The sequence below is a fragment of the Mesoplodon bidens genome, assembly GCF_964165515.1.
Source record: "Mesoplodon bidens genome assembly, contig: HAP1_SCAFFOLD_175, whole genome shotgun sequence".
In the NCBI taxonomy this organism is placed as follows: Eukaryota; Metazoa; Chordata; class Mammalia; order Artiodactyla; family Ziphiidae; genus Mesoplodon; species Mesoplodon bidens.
Window position 1 is genome coordinate 8834 of NW_027671412.1, and position 14620 is coordinate 23453.

Genomic DNA, 14620 nt, shown 5'->3' on the forward strand with positions numbered 1-14620 from the left:
TGAAATCAAAATGCTCCATGACCTCTGTCATCATAATGCTCCAAACCCTTGTGATCACAATGTTCCATAAAACTTATCATCACAACACCCCATGATGCTCATCATCACAATTATCCATGGTCTTCTCATCACAATGCTCCATGACCTTTGTCATCACAATGCTCAATACACTTGTCAGCACAATGCTCCCTGACACTTGTCGTCAGTATGCACGTTGAACCCTGTCATGAGAAGGCTCCATGCCTTTTTCATCACAATGATCCATGCCCTTTTCATCACAATGCTCCAAGACACCGGTAATCACAATTCTCCATGCACTTGTCATCACAAAGCTCCATGACGCTTGTCATCAGAATGCTCCATGGCCTTCTCATCACAATGCTCCATTCCCTTGTCATCACAATGCTCCAAGAGCCCTGTAATCACAATGCTCCATGCCCCTTTTCATCAGAATGCTCCATGAGACTTGTCATCACAAGTCTTAATGGTCTTCTCATGACAATGATCCAGGACCTTGTCATCACCATGCTCCATTCCCTTGTCATCACAATGCTCCATGAAACATGTCATCACAATAATCCATGAACATTTTCAGCCAAATGTTCCACGACCTACTCATCACAATGCTCCATGGCCAATATCATCACAATGCTGCATGACCACTGTCATCACAACACTCCATGACACCTGACAACACAATGATCCGGGGCTCTTGTCATCACAGTGCTCCATTCCCTAGTCATCACAATGCTCCATGACCCCTCTGATCACAACACTCCCTGAACATTTTCAGCCCAGTGCTCCACGACCTTTGTCATCACAATGATCCATGCACTTGACATCCCAATGCTCCATGACCCCAGTATTCACAATGCTCCGTGACGCTTGTCATCACAGTGCTCCATGACACCAGTCATCACAATGCTCCATGCCTTTGTCAGCAAAATGTTACATGACCTTGTCAATACAATGCTCTATTCGCTTGTCATCACAATACTCCATAACTATTTTCATCACATTCCTCCCTGAACCTTGGTATCACATTGCTTCATGCCCTTGTCATCACAATGCTCCATGCTCCTTGAAATCAAAATGATCCATTACCTCTGTCATCACAATTGTCCAAACCCTTGTGATCACAATGTTTCATAACACTTGTCATCACAACGCTCCATGCTGCCTGTCATCACAATATTCCATGCCCTTTTCATCACAATGCTCCATGGCCTTTGTCATCACAATTCTCAATGCACTTGTCATCACAATGCTCCCTGACACTTTTCATCAGAATGCTGCTTGAACCCTGTCACGGAAAGTCTCCATGCCTTTTTCAATCCAATGCCCATGCCTTTGTCATCACAATGCCCCATGCCATTTTCATCACAATGCCCCATGCCATTGTCATCAAAACACACCACATGCTTGTCATCAGAATGCTCCATTACCCTTGTCATCACAATTCTCCATGCACTTGTCAGCACAATGCTCCCTGACCCTTGTCATCACAATGCTCCAAACGATTGTCATCACAATGCCCCATTACCTTTGTCATCAGAATCCTCCATGACCATTGGCATCACAATGCTCCATGCCATTGTCATCACAATGGGCCATTACATATGTCATGACAATGCTCCCTAACAACTGTCTTCACAATACTGCATGACCTGGTCATCACAATGCTCCATGCCCTTGTCATCACAATGCGCCTTTCCAAATGTCATCGCTATAGTCCATGAAACTTATTAGACCAATGCTTCATGCCCTTGTCATCACAATGCTCCATGCCGTTTTTTTAACAGTGCTCCATGACCCCTGTCATCACAATGCTCCGTGACTCCAGTCATCACAATGCTTCATGACCTTTGTCATCACAATGGTCCATGCCCTCATCATCAACAGAATCTGTGACCTATTTAACCACAATGCTCCATGCCCTTGTCATCACAATGCTCCATGACCCCTGTCATCACAATGCTCCATGACTCCTGTCATCACAATGCTTCATACCATTTGTCATCACAATGGTCCATGCCCTTGTCATCACAAGGCTCTGTGACCATTTAAACCACAATGCTCCATGAACTTTTCTTCACAATGCTCCGTGACACTTGTCATTAAAATGCTCCATGCCTTGGTCAGAAAAATGCTCCATGACCCTTGTCATCACAATGTGCCACGCGCTTTTCATCAGAACGGTCCACAAATTTGTCATTGCAATGCTCCATAAAACTTGTAATCAAAATGCTCCTTGCCCTTCTCATCACAATGTTCCATTACACCTCTCATAAAATTTCTCCATGAACGCTGCCATCACAATGTTCCACGGCCTTGTCTTCACAAGACTCCATGACACTTGTCATCATAATGCTCCAAGACCCCTGTAATCACAATGCTCCATACACTTGTCATCAGAAAGCTCCATGAGTCAAGTAATAAGAATGTTCCATGTCTTTTTCATTAAAATGTTCCATGCCCTTGTCATCACAGAGCTCCAAGACCCCTGTAATCACAATGATCCATGCCCCTTTTCATCAGTATGCTCAATGAGATTTCTCATCACAAGGCTCCATGGTTTTCTCATCACAATGCTCCAGGACCTTGTCATCACAATGCTTCACGACCTTCCATGAAAATTCTCAATGGCCCTTGTCATCATAATGCTCGAAACCCTAGTCATCACAATGCTCCATTATATTTGTCATCACAATCCTCCATTACATTTGGCATCACAGTGCTCCCTGCCATTGTCATCGCAATGGACCATGACATATGTCATCACAATGCTCCCTGACCGGTCTTCACAATACTCCATGACCTTCTCATCACAATGATCCATGCCCTTGTCATCACAATGCTCCATGAATCCAGTCATCACAATGCTTCATAACATTTGTCATCACTGTGGTCCATTCCCGTGTCATCACAAGGCTCTGTGACCTTTGTAACCAAATTGCTCCATGAAATTTCCATCACTATTCTCCGTGACTCTTGTCATCACAATTCTCCATGCCTTTGTCAGAAAATTGCTCCGTGACCCTTGTCATCACATTGTGCCACGCGGTTTTCATCACAATGGTCCTCAAATTTCTTATGGCAATGCTCCATAAATCTTGTAATCACAATGATCCATGCCCTTCTCATCACACTGCTCCATTACCCCTGTCATAACAATGCTCCATGACCCCTGCCATCACAGTGTTCCACGGCCTTGTCATCAAAAGGCTCCATGACACTTGTCATCACAATGCTCCAAGAACCCTGTAATCACAATGATCCATGCACATGTTATCACAAAGCTCCATGACACATGTCATCAGAATGTTCCGTGGCCTTCTCAACAAAATGCTCCATGCGCTTGTCATCAAAATGCTCCCAGACCCCTGTAATCACAATGCTCCATGCCCGTTTTGATCTCAATGCTCCATGAACCCTGTCATCACAAAGCATCATGCCCATCATCATAATGCTTCCGGATATTGTCAGCACAATGAAATCAAAATTCTCCATGCCCTCTGTCATCACAATGCTCCATGACCCCTGCCATCACAATACTCCATGAATATTTTCAGCCTAATGCTCCATGACACTTGCCATCACAATGATCCATGCCCTTGTTTCCCGAATGCTACATGACCGCTGTATTCACAATGCTCCATGACGCTTGTCATCACACTGTTCCATGACATCTGTCATCACATTGCTCCATGGCTTTGTCAGCAAAATGCTACATGACCTTGTCATTACAATGCTCCATGTGCTTGTCATCACAATACTCCATTACCATTGTCATCACAATCCTCCATGAAAGTTGGGATCATATTGCTTCATGCCCTTGTCATCACAATGCTCCATGCTCCTTGAAATCAAAATGATCTATGACCTCTGTCATCACAATGCTCCAAACCCTTGTGATCACAAAGTTCCATAACACTTGTCATCACAACGCTCCATGATGCCTGTCATCACAATATACCATGCCCTTTTCATCACAATGCTCCATGACCTTTGTCATCACAATTCTCAATACACTTGTCATCACAATGCTCTCTGACACTTGTCGTCAGAATGCTCCTTGAACCCTGTCATGAAAAGGCTCCATGCCTTTTTCATCAAATTGCCCTATGTCGTTTTCATCTCAATGCTCCATGCTATGTTCATCAAAATACTCAACAAGCTTATCATCAGAATGCTCCATGAACTTTTCATCACAATGCTCTTTGACCCTTGTCATCACAAGTCTCTCTGCCTTTCTCAGCACAATGCTCCATGACCCTTGTCATCACAATGCTTCATGCCCTTGTCAGCACAATGCTCCACGACACATAACATCTCAATGCACCATTCGCTTGTCATAACAGTGCTCCACAATCTTGTCATCACAATGCTCCATAAAATTTGTCATCACAATGCTCCATGCACTTCTCATCAAAATGCTCTCTCACCACTGATATCACAATATTACATCACTATTCGTCACAATGCTCCCTCACCCCTGGCATCACAATGTTCCATGACTCCTGTCATCACAATGCTACATGCATTATCATCACAATGTTCGATGACCCCTGACATCACAATGTTCCATAAACCCTGTCATCAAAATGCTCCATGACACGTTTCATCAAAATGTTTCATGACCCCTGACATCACAATATTGCATAACGCCTGCCATCAAAATGTTCCATGACCCTTTTCATCAAATTGCTCTATGACCCTCTCATCACAATGCTCCCTGCCCTTCTCATCACAATGCACAACACCCTTGTCATCAAAATGCTCCATGACCTTTTTCATCACAAAGATCCATGACACTTGGCATCACAATGCTCCATGTCATTGTCATCATGATGCTCCATGAACGCTCTCATCACATTGCTCCATACCCTTGTCATCACAAAGCTCCATGACACGTCATCAGAATGCTCCATGGCTTTCTCATCACAATGCTCCACGCCCTTGACATCACAATGCTGCATTACCCCTGTCATAACAATGCTCCATGACACCTGCCATCACGATGGTCCATGGACTTGTCGTCACAAGGCTCCATGACCCTTCTCATCACAATTCTCCAAGACCCCGGTAATCACATTGCTCCATACCCTTGTCATCACAAAGCTCATTGACACATGTCATCACAATGCTCCATGCCCCTTTTCATCTCAATGATCCATGAACACTGTCATCACAATGCACCATGCCCATCATCATAATGCTTCATGCTATTGTTATCACAATGAAATCAAAATGCTCCATGAGCTCTGTCATAACAATGCTCCATACACTTGTGATCACAATATTCCATAACACTTGTCATCACAATGCCCCTTGACGCTAGTCATCACAATTATCCATGGTCTTCTCATCACAATGCTCCATGACCTTTGTCATCACAATGCTCAATACACATGTCATCAAAATGCTCCCTGACACCTGTTGTCTGTATGCTCCTTGAAACCTGTCATGACAAGGCTCCATGCCTTTTCCATCACAATGATCCTTGCCCTTTTCATCACAATGCTACAAGACCCCTGTATTCACAATGCTCCTTGCCCTTGTCATCACAAAACTCAATGACGCATGTTATTAGAATGTTCCTTGGCCTTCTTCTCACAATGCTCCTTGCCCATGTCATCACAATGTTCCAAGACCCCTGTAATCTCAATGGTCCATGTCCCTATTCATCACTGTGCTCCATGACATTTAGCATCACAACGCTCCCTGCCATTGTCATCGCAATGGACCATGACATATGTCATCACAATGCTCCCTGACACCTTTCTTCAAAATACTCCATGAACTTCTCATCAAAATGTTCCATGCCTCTGTCATCACAATGCTCCATGCCCTTGTCATCGCAGTGCTCCATGACCCATGTCATCACAATGCTCTGTGACTCCAGGCATCACAATGCTTCATAACATTTGTCATCACAATGGTCCATGCCCACATCATCCCAAGGCTCTGTGACCTTTGTAACCACAATGCTCCATGACACTTATCATCACTATGCTCCATGCCTTTGTCAGAAAAATGCTCCATGAACCTTGTCATCACAATGTGCCACGCGCTTTTCATCACTACGGTCCACAAATTTGTCATCGCCATGCTCCATAAACCTTGAAATCACAATGCTCCTTTCCCTTCTCATCACAATGCTCCATTACCCCTATCATAACAATGATCCATGACCCCTGCCATCACAATGTTCCACGACCATGTCATCACAAGGCTCCAAGACACTTGTCATCACCATGCTCCCTGACCCTTGTCATCACAATGCTCCAAGCCATTGTCATCACAATGCTCCATTACCTTTGTCATCAGAATCCTCCATGACACCTTTCTTCACAATACTGCATGACCTGGTCATCACAATGCTCCATACCCTTGTCATCACAATGCACCATTCCAACTGTCATCAGAATAATCCATGAAAATTATTAGCCCAATGCTCCATGCCCTTGTCATCACAATGCTCCTTGCCCTTGTTATCACAATGCTCCATGACCACTGTCATCACAATACTCCATTACCATTGTCATCACAATCCTCCATGAACCTTGGGATCACATTGTTTCATGCCCTTGTCATCACAATGCTCCATACTCCTTGAAATCAAAATGATCCATGACCTCTGTCATCACAATGCTCCAAACACTTGTAATCACAAAGTTCCATAACACTTGTCATCACAATGCTCCATGATGCCTGTCATCACAATACTCCATGCCCTTTTCATCACAATGCTCCATGAAGTTTGTCATCACAATTCTGAATACAGTAGTCATCACAATGCTACCTGACACTTGTCTTCAGAATGCTCCGTGAACCCTGTCACGAAAAGGCTCCAAGCCTTTTTCATCACAATGCCCCATGCCGTTTTCATCACCATGCTCCATGCCACTGTCATCAAAATACACCACAAGCTTGTCATCAGAATGCTCTGTGACCCTTATCATCACAATTCTCCATGCATTTTTCAGCACAATGCTCCCTGACCCTTGTCATCACAATGGCCCAAGCCATTGTCCTCACAATGATCCATTACCTTTGTCATCAGAATCCTCCATGACACTTGGCATCACAATGCTCCATGCCCTTGTCATCACAATGGGCCATTCCAACTGTCATCGCAATAATCCATGAAACTTATTAGACCAATGCTCCATGCCCTTGTCATCACAATGAGCCATGAGCCCTGTCATCACAATGCTCCTTGACTCCAGTCATCACAATGCTTCATGCCCTTTGTCATCACAATGGTGCATGCCCTCGTCATCAACATTCTCTGTGACCTTTTTATCCACAATGCTCCATGAACATTTCATCACAATGCTCTTTGATCCTTTTCATCACAATGCTCTATGCCTTTCTCAGCACAATGCTCCATGACACTTGTCATCACAATGCTCCATGCGCTTGTCAAAACAATGCTCCACGACACATGTCATCACAATGAACCATGTACATGTCATCACAGTGCTCCACAATCTTGTCATCACAATGCTCCATAAACCTTGTCATCACAATGCTCCATGCACTTCTCATCAATATGCTCTCTCACCACTGATATCACAATGTTCCATCACTATTCGTCACAATAATCCTACATCCCTGTAATCACAATGTTCCATGACGCCTGTCATCACAGTGCTACATGCACTTATCATCACAATGTTCGTTGACCTATGACATCACAATGTTCCATAAGCCATGTCATCAAAATGCTCCATGTCCATTTTCATCAAAAGGCTCCATGTCCCCTGACATCACAATGCTCCATACCCCTTGTCTTTACAGTGCTCCATGACGCTTGTCATCACAATTATCCATGATCTTCTCATCACAATGCTCCACGGAGTTGCCATCACAATGCTCCATGCCCTGGTCATCACAATGCTCCATGTTCCCTGTCATCACAATTCTCTACGTCCTTGGCATCACTATGTTCCATGACACTTCTCATCAGAGTGTTACTTGCTTTGTCAGCACAATACTCCACAAGCTTGTCATCAGCATGCTCCATGCCCCTTGTCATCACAATTCTCCACGTGCTTGTCATCACAATGCTCCATGACAGTTCTCATCACAATGGTACATGCTTTTGTCATCACAATTCTCCATGCACATGTCATCGCAATGCCCCATGCCCCCTGTCATAGCAAACTCCATGCCTTTGTCATCACAATGCTTTGCGAACTTTTCATCAAAATTCTCAATGGCCATTGTCATCACAATGCTCCATTACCCTTGTCATCACAATGCTCCATGCCCTTGTAATCACAAAGCTCAATGACGCATGCCATCAGAATGCTACTTGGTCTTCCCCTCACAATGATCCATGCCCTTGTCATCACAATGTTCCAAGAACCCTGTATTCTCAATGCTCCATGCCCCATTTCATCAGTATGCTCCATGAGACTTGTCATCACAAGGCTCCATGGATTTGTGATCACAATGCTCCAGGACTTTGTCATCAAAATGCTTCACGACCATGTCATGAAAATTTTCAATGGCCCTTGTCATCATAATGCTCCAAGCCCCAGTCATCACAATGCTCCATTATATTTGTCATCACAATCCTCCATTACATTTGGAATCAAAATTATCCATGCCATTGTCATCGCAATGGACCATGACATATATCATCACAATGCTCCCTGACACCTGTCTTCACAATACTTCATGACCTTCTCATCACAATGCTCCATGCCGTTGTCATCACAATGAACCATGCACACTGTCATCACAGTAATCTATGAAACTTGTCAGACCAATGCTCCATGCCCCTATCATCACAATGCTCCATGCCCTTGCCATCACAATGCTCCATGAACCCTGTCATCACAATGCTCCGTGACTCCAATCATCACAATGCTTCATAACGTTTGTCATCACAATAGTCCATGCCCGCATCGTCACAAGGCTCTGTGACCATTGTAACCACAATGCTCTATGAACATTTCATCACAATTCTCTGTGACCCTTGTCATCACAATGCTCCATGTCTTGGTCAAAACAATGATCCATGACCATTGTCATCACAATGTGCCACGCACATTTCATCACAACGGTCCACAACCTTGTCATTGCAGTGCTCCATAAACCTTGTAATCACAATGGTCCATGCACTCCTCATCAAAATGCTCTCTTAACAGAGATATCACAATATTCCATCACTAGTCATTACAATACTCCCTCACCCCTGTAATCACAATGTTCCATGACCCTGTCATCACAATGCTACATCCCTTATCATCACAATGTTCCATGACCCCTGACATCACTCTATTCCATAAACCCTGTCATCAAAATGCTCCATGACCCTTTTCATCCCAAAGCTCCATGACCCCTGACGTCACAATGTTCTATAACCCCTGCCATCAAAAGGTTCCATTACAGTTTTTATTAAATTGCTGCATGACTCGGTCATCAAAATGTTCCCTGCCCTTCTCATCACAATGCACCATGCCCTTGTCATCAAAATGCTCCATGAGTTGTCATCACAAAGCTCCATGACCCTTGGTATCACAATGCTCCATGTCATTGTCATCACAATGCTCCATGAACCCTCTCATCACATTGCTCCATGCCCTTGTCATCACAAAGCTCCATAACACTTGTCATCACAATGCTCGATGCCCTTCTCATCACAATGCTCCATGCCCTTTTCATTACAATCCTGCATGACCAATGTATCATAGTGTTCTGTACCTTGTCATCACAATGCTCCATGCCCACTCTCATCACAATAATCCATGAAACATTTCAGACCAATGTTCCATGCCATTCTCATCACAATGCTCCATTACCTCTGTCATAACAATGCACCATGACCCCTGCCATCACAATTTTCCACGGCCTAGTCATCACAAGGTTCCATGACACTTGTCATCACAATGCTGAACACCCCTGTAATCACAGTGCTCCATGCCCTTGTCATCACAAATCTCCATGAAGCATGTCATCAGAATGTTCCATGGCTTTCTCATCAAAATGCTCCATGCCCTTGTCATCAGAATGCTCCAAGACCCCTGTAAACACAATGCTCCATGCCACTTTTCATCTCAATGCTCCATGAACCCTGTCATCACAATGCACCATGCCCATCATCATAATGCTTCATGCTATTGTCCTCACGATGAAATCAAAATGCTCCATGACCTCTGTCATAACAATGCTCCAAACCCTTGTAATCACAATATTCCATAACACTTGCGATAACAATGCCCCATGACGGTCGTCATCACCATTATCCATGGTCTTCTCATCACAAGGCTCCATGAACTTTGTCATCATAATGCTCAATACATTTGTCATCAAAATGTTCCCTGACACTTGTTGTCTGTATGCTCCTTGAACCCTGTCATGACTAGTCTCCATTCCTTTTTCATCAAAATCATCCATGCCCTTTTCATCACAATGCTCCAAGACCCCTGTAATTACAATGCTCCATGCCCTTGTCATCACAAAGCTCAGTGACGCATGTCATCAGAATGCTCCTTGGCCTTCTCCTCACAATGATGCATGCCCTTGTCCTCACAATGTGCCAAGACACCTGTAATCACAATGCTCCATGCCCCTTTTAATCACTATGCTCCATGATAATTGTCATCACAAGGCTCCATGAATATTTTCAGCCAAATGCTCCATGACCTTATCATCACAATGCTCCATGACCAATATCATCACTATTCTCCATTACCACAGTCATCACAACAGTCCATGACACCTGACAACACAATGATCAGGGACTCTTGTCATCCCAAATCTCCATTCCCTTGACATCATAATGCTCCATGACCCCTGTCTTCACAATACTCCATGAATATATTCAGCCCAATGCTCCATGACCCCTGCCATCACAATGTTCAACGGCCTTGTCATCACAAGGCTACATGACACTTTTCATCACAATGCTTAAGACACCTGTAATCACATTGCCCAATGCCCTTGTCAACCCAATGCTCCATGACCCCTGTATTCACAATGCTCCATGAGCTTGTCATCACAGTGCTCCGTGACACCTGTCATCACAATGTTCCAGGCCTTTGTCAGCAAAATGCTATATGACATTTTCATTACAATGCTCTATGTGCTTGTCATCAAAATACTCCATTACAATTGTCATCACAATCCTCCCTGAACCATGGGATCCCATTGATTCATGCCCTTGTCATCACAATGCTCCATGCTCCTTGAAATCAAAATGATCCGTCACCTCTGTCATCACAATGCTCCAATCCCTTGTGATCACAATGTTCCATGGCCTTTGTCATCACAATTCTCAATACACTTGTCATCACAATGCTCCCTGACACTTGTCGTCAGAATGCTCCTTTGAACCCTGTCAGAAAAAGGCTCCATGCCTTTTTCATCACAATGCCCCATGCCGTTTTCATCACAATGCTCCATGCCATTGTCATCAAAATACGCCACAAGCATTTCATCAGAATGTTCCATGACACTTGTCATCAAAAATCTCCATGCACATGTCAGCACAATGATCCCTGACCCTCGTCATCACAATGCTCCAATCCATTGTCATGACAATGCTACATTACCTTTGTCATCAGAATCCTGCATGACACTTGGCATCACAATGCTCCATGCTATTGTCATCACAATGGGCCATTACATATGTCATCACAATGCTCCCTGACACCTCTCTTCACAATATTGCATGACCTGGTCATCACAATGCTCCATGCCCTTGTCATCACAATGCGTCATTCAAACTGTCATCGCAATAATCCATGAAACTTATTAGACAATGTTCCATGCACTTGTTATCACAATACTCCATGACCCTGTCATCACATTGCTACGTGACTCCAGTCATCACAATGCTTCATGACCTTTGTCATCACAATGGTCCATGTCCTCGTCATCAACAGTCTCTGTGACCTTTTTTACCACAATGTTCCATGAACTTTTCATCACAATGCTCTTTGACCCTTGTCATCACAATGCTCTATGCCTTTCTCAGCACAATAATCCAAGACCCTTGTCATCACAATGCTCCAGGCGCTTGTCAGCACAATGCTACATGACACATGTAATCACAATGCACCATGCGCTTGTCATCACAGTGTTCCAAAATCTTGTCATCACAATGCTCCATGAGACTTGTCATCACAATTCTCCATGCACTTCTCATCAAAATGCTCTGTCACCAGTGATATCACAATGCTACATCAATATTTGTCACAATACTCCCTCAACCATGTCATCACAATATTCCATGACCCCTGTCATCACAATGCTACATGCACATATCATCACAGAGTTCGATGACCCCTGACATCACAATGTTCCATAACACCTGCCATGAAAATGCTCCATGACCCTTTTCATCAAAAAGCTCCATGACCCCTGACATCACAATATTCCATAACACCTGTCATCAAATTGTTCCATGACACTTTTCATCAAATTGCTCCATGACCCTGTCATCACAATGCTCCCTGCCCTTCTCATCACAATGCTAAACGACCTGGCCATCAAAATGCTCCATGACCTTTGTCATCACAAAGATCCATGACACTTGTCATCACAATGGTCCATATCACTGTCATCACAATGCACCATGAACACTCTCATCACATTGCTCCATGCCTTTGTCATCACAAAGCTCCATAACACATGTCATCAGAATACTCCACGGCCTTCCCATAACAGTGCTCCATTACACCTGTCATAAGAATGCTCTATGACCCCTGTCATCACAATGTTTCATGGCCTTGTCATCACAAGGCCCCATGACCCTTCTCATCACAATGCTCCAAGACCCATGTTATCACAATGCTCCATGCCCCTTTTCATCTAAATGATCCATGAACCTGTCATCACAATGTTCCAAACCCTTGTGATCACAATATTCCATAACTCTTGTCATCAAAATGCCGAATGATGATCGTCATCACAGTTATCCATGATCTTTTCATCACAATGCTCCTTGATCTTTGTCATCACAGTGCTCAATACACTTGTCATCAAAATGCTCCCTGACACTTGTTGTCTGTATGCTCCTTGAACCCTGTAATGACAAGGCTCCATGCCTTTTTCATCACAATGATCCATACCGTTTTCATCACAATGCTCTAAGAACCTTGTAATCATAATTCTCCATGCCCTTGTCATCACAAAGCTCAATGAAGCATATCATTAGAAAGCTGCTTGGCCTTCTCCTCACAATGCTCCATGCCCTTGTCATCACAATGTTCCAAGACCCCTGTAATCACAATGCTCCGTGCCCCTTCTCATCATTATGCTCCATGAGATTTGTCATCACAAGTCTCCATCTTTTTCTCATGACAATGCTCCAGGTCCTTGTCATCACAATGCTTCACGACCTTGTCATGAAAATTATCAATGGCCCTTGTCATCATAATGCTTCAAGCCCTAGTCATCCCAATGCTCCATTATATTTGTCATCACAATCCTCCATTACATTTGGTATCACAATGTTCCCTGTCATTGTCATCGCAATGCACCATGACATATGTCATCACAATGCTCCCTGACACCTTTCTTCAAATACTCCATGACTTTCTCATCACAATGCTCCATGCCCGTGTCATCACAATGCTCCTTGACCTTGTCATCACAATGCTCCATGCCCTTGTTATCACAATGCTCCATGCTCCCTGTCATCACAATGATCCGTGACTCCAGTCATCACAATGCTTCATGACCTTTGTCATCACAGTGGTCCATGCCCTAGTCATCAACAGTCTCTGTGACGTTTTTAAACACAATGCTCCATGAACTTGTCATCACAATGCTCTTTGACCTTTGTCATCACAATGCTCTATGCCTTTCTCAGCACAATGCTCCATGACCCTTGTCATCACAATGCTCCATGCGCTTGTCAGCACAATGCTCCATGACACATGTCATCACAATGTGCCATGTGCTTGTCATCAGAGTGCTCCACAATCTTGTCCTCACAATGCTCCATACACCTTGTCATCACAATGCTCAATGCACTTCTCATCAAAATGTCCTCTCACCACTCATATCACAATGTTACATCACTATTCATCACAATACTGCCTCACCACTGTCGTCACAATGTTCCGTGACTCCTGTCATCACAATGGTACATGCACTTATCATCACAATGTTCGATGACCCCTGACATCACAGTGTTCCATAACCACTGTCATCAAAATGCTCCAAAACCCTTTTCATCAAAATGCTCCATGACCCCTGACATCACAATGTTCCATGCCCTTGTCATCACAATGCTCCATGACCTTGTCATCACAATGGTCCATGCCCTTGTTATCACAATGCTTCATGACCCCTGTCATCACAATGCTCCGTGACTGCAGTCATCACAATGCTTCATGACCTTTGTCATCACAGTGTGCAACACGCTTTTCATTACAACGGTCCACAAATTTGTCATCACAGTGCTCCATAAACCTTGTAATCACAATGATCCATGCCCTTTTCATCACAATGCTCCATTACACCTGTAATAACAATGCTCCATGACCCCTGCCATCAAAATGCTCCATGGACTTGTCAACACATGGCTCGATGACACTTCTCATCACAATGCTCCAAACCCTTGTGATCACAGTGTTCCATAACACTTGTCATC

The 14620-nt window shown here is 43.9% G+C and overlaps 1 long non-coding RNA gene across 1 annotated transcript in view; it reads right to left on the reverse strand.

Moving 5' to 3' along the window:
• Positions 1-666: 666 nt before the first annotated feature.
• LOC308611431 overlaps positions 667-14620 on the reverse strand; it is a 54019-nt gene continuing 40065 nt past the window's right edge. Inside the window, exons 2-3 of the long non-coding RNA XR_014014908.1 lie at positions 2380-2404; positions 667-735 (exon numbers count right to left, since the gene is read on the reverse strand). This is a non-coding gene — a long non-coding RNA (uncharacterized lncRNA). The remainder of the gene's footprint in view (positions 736-2379; positions 2405-14620) is intronic.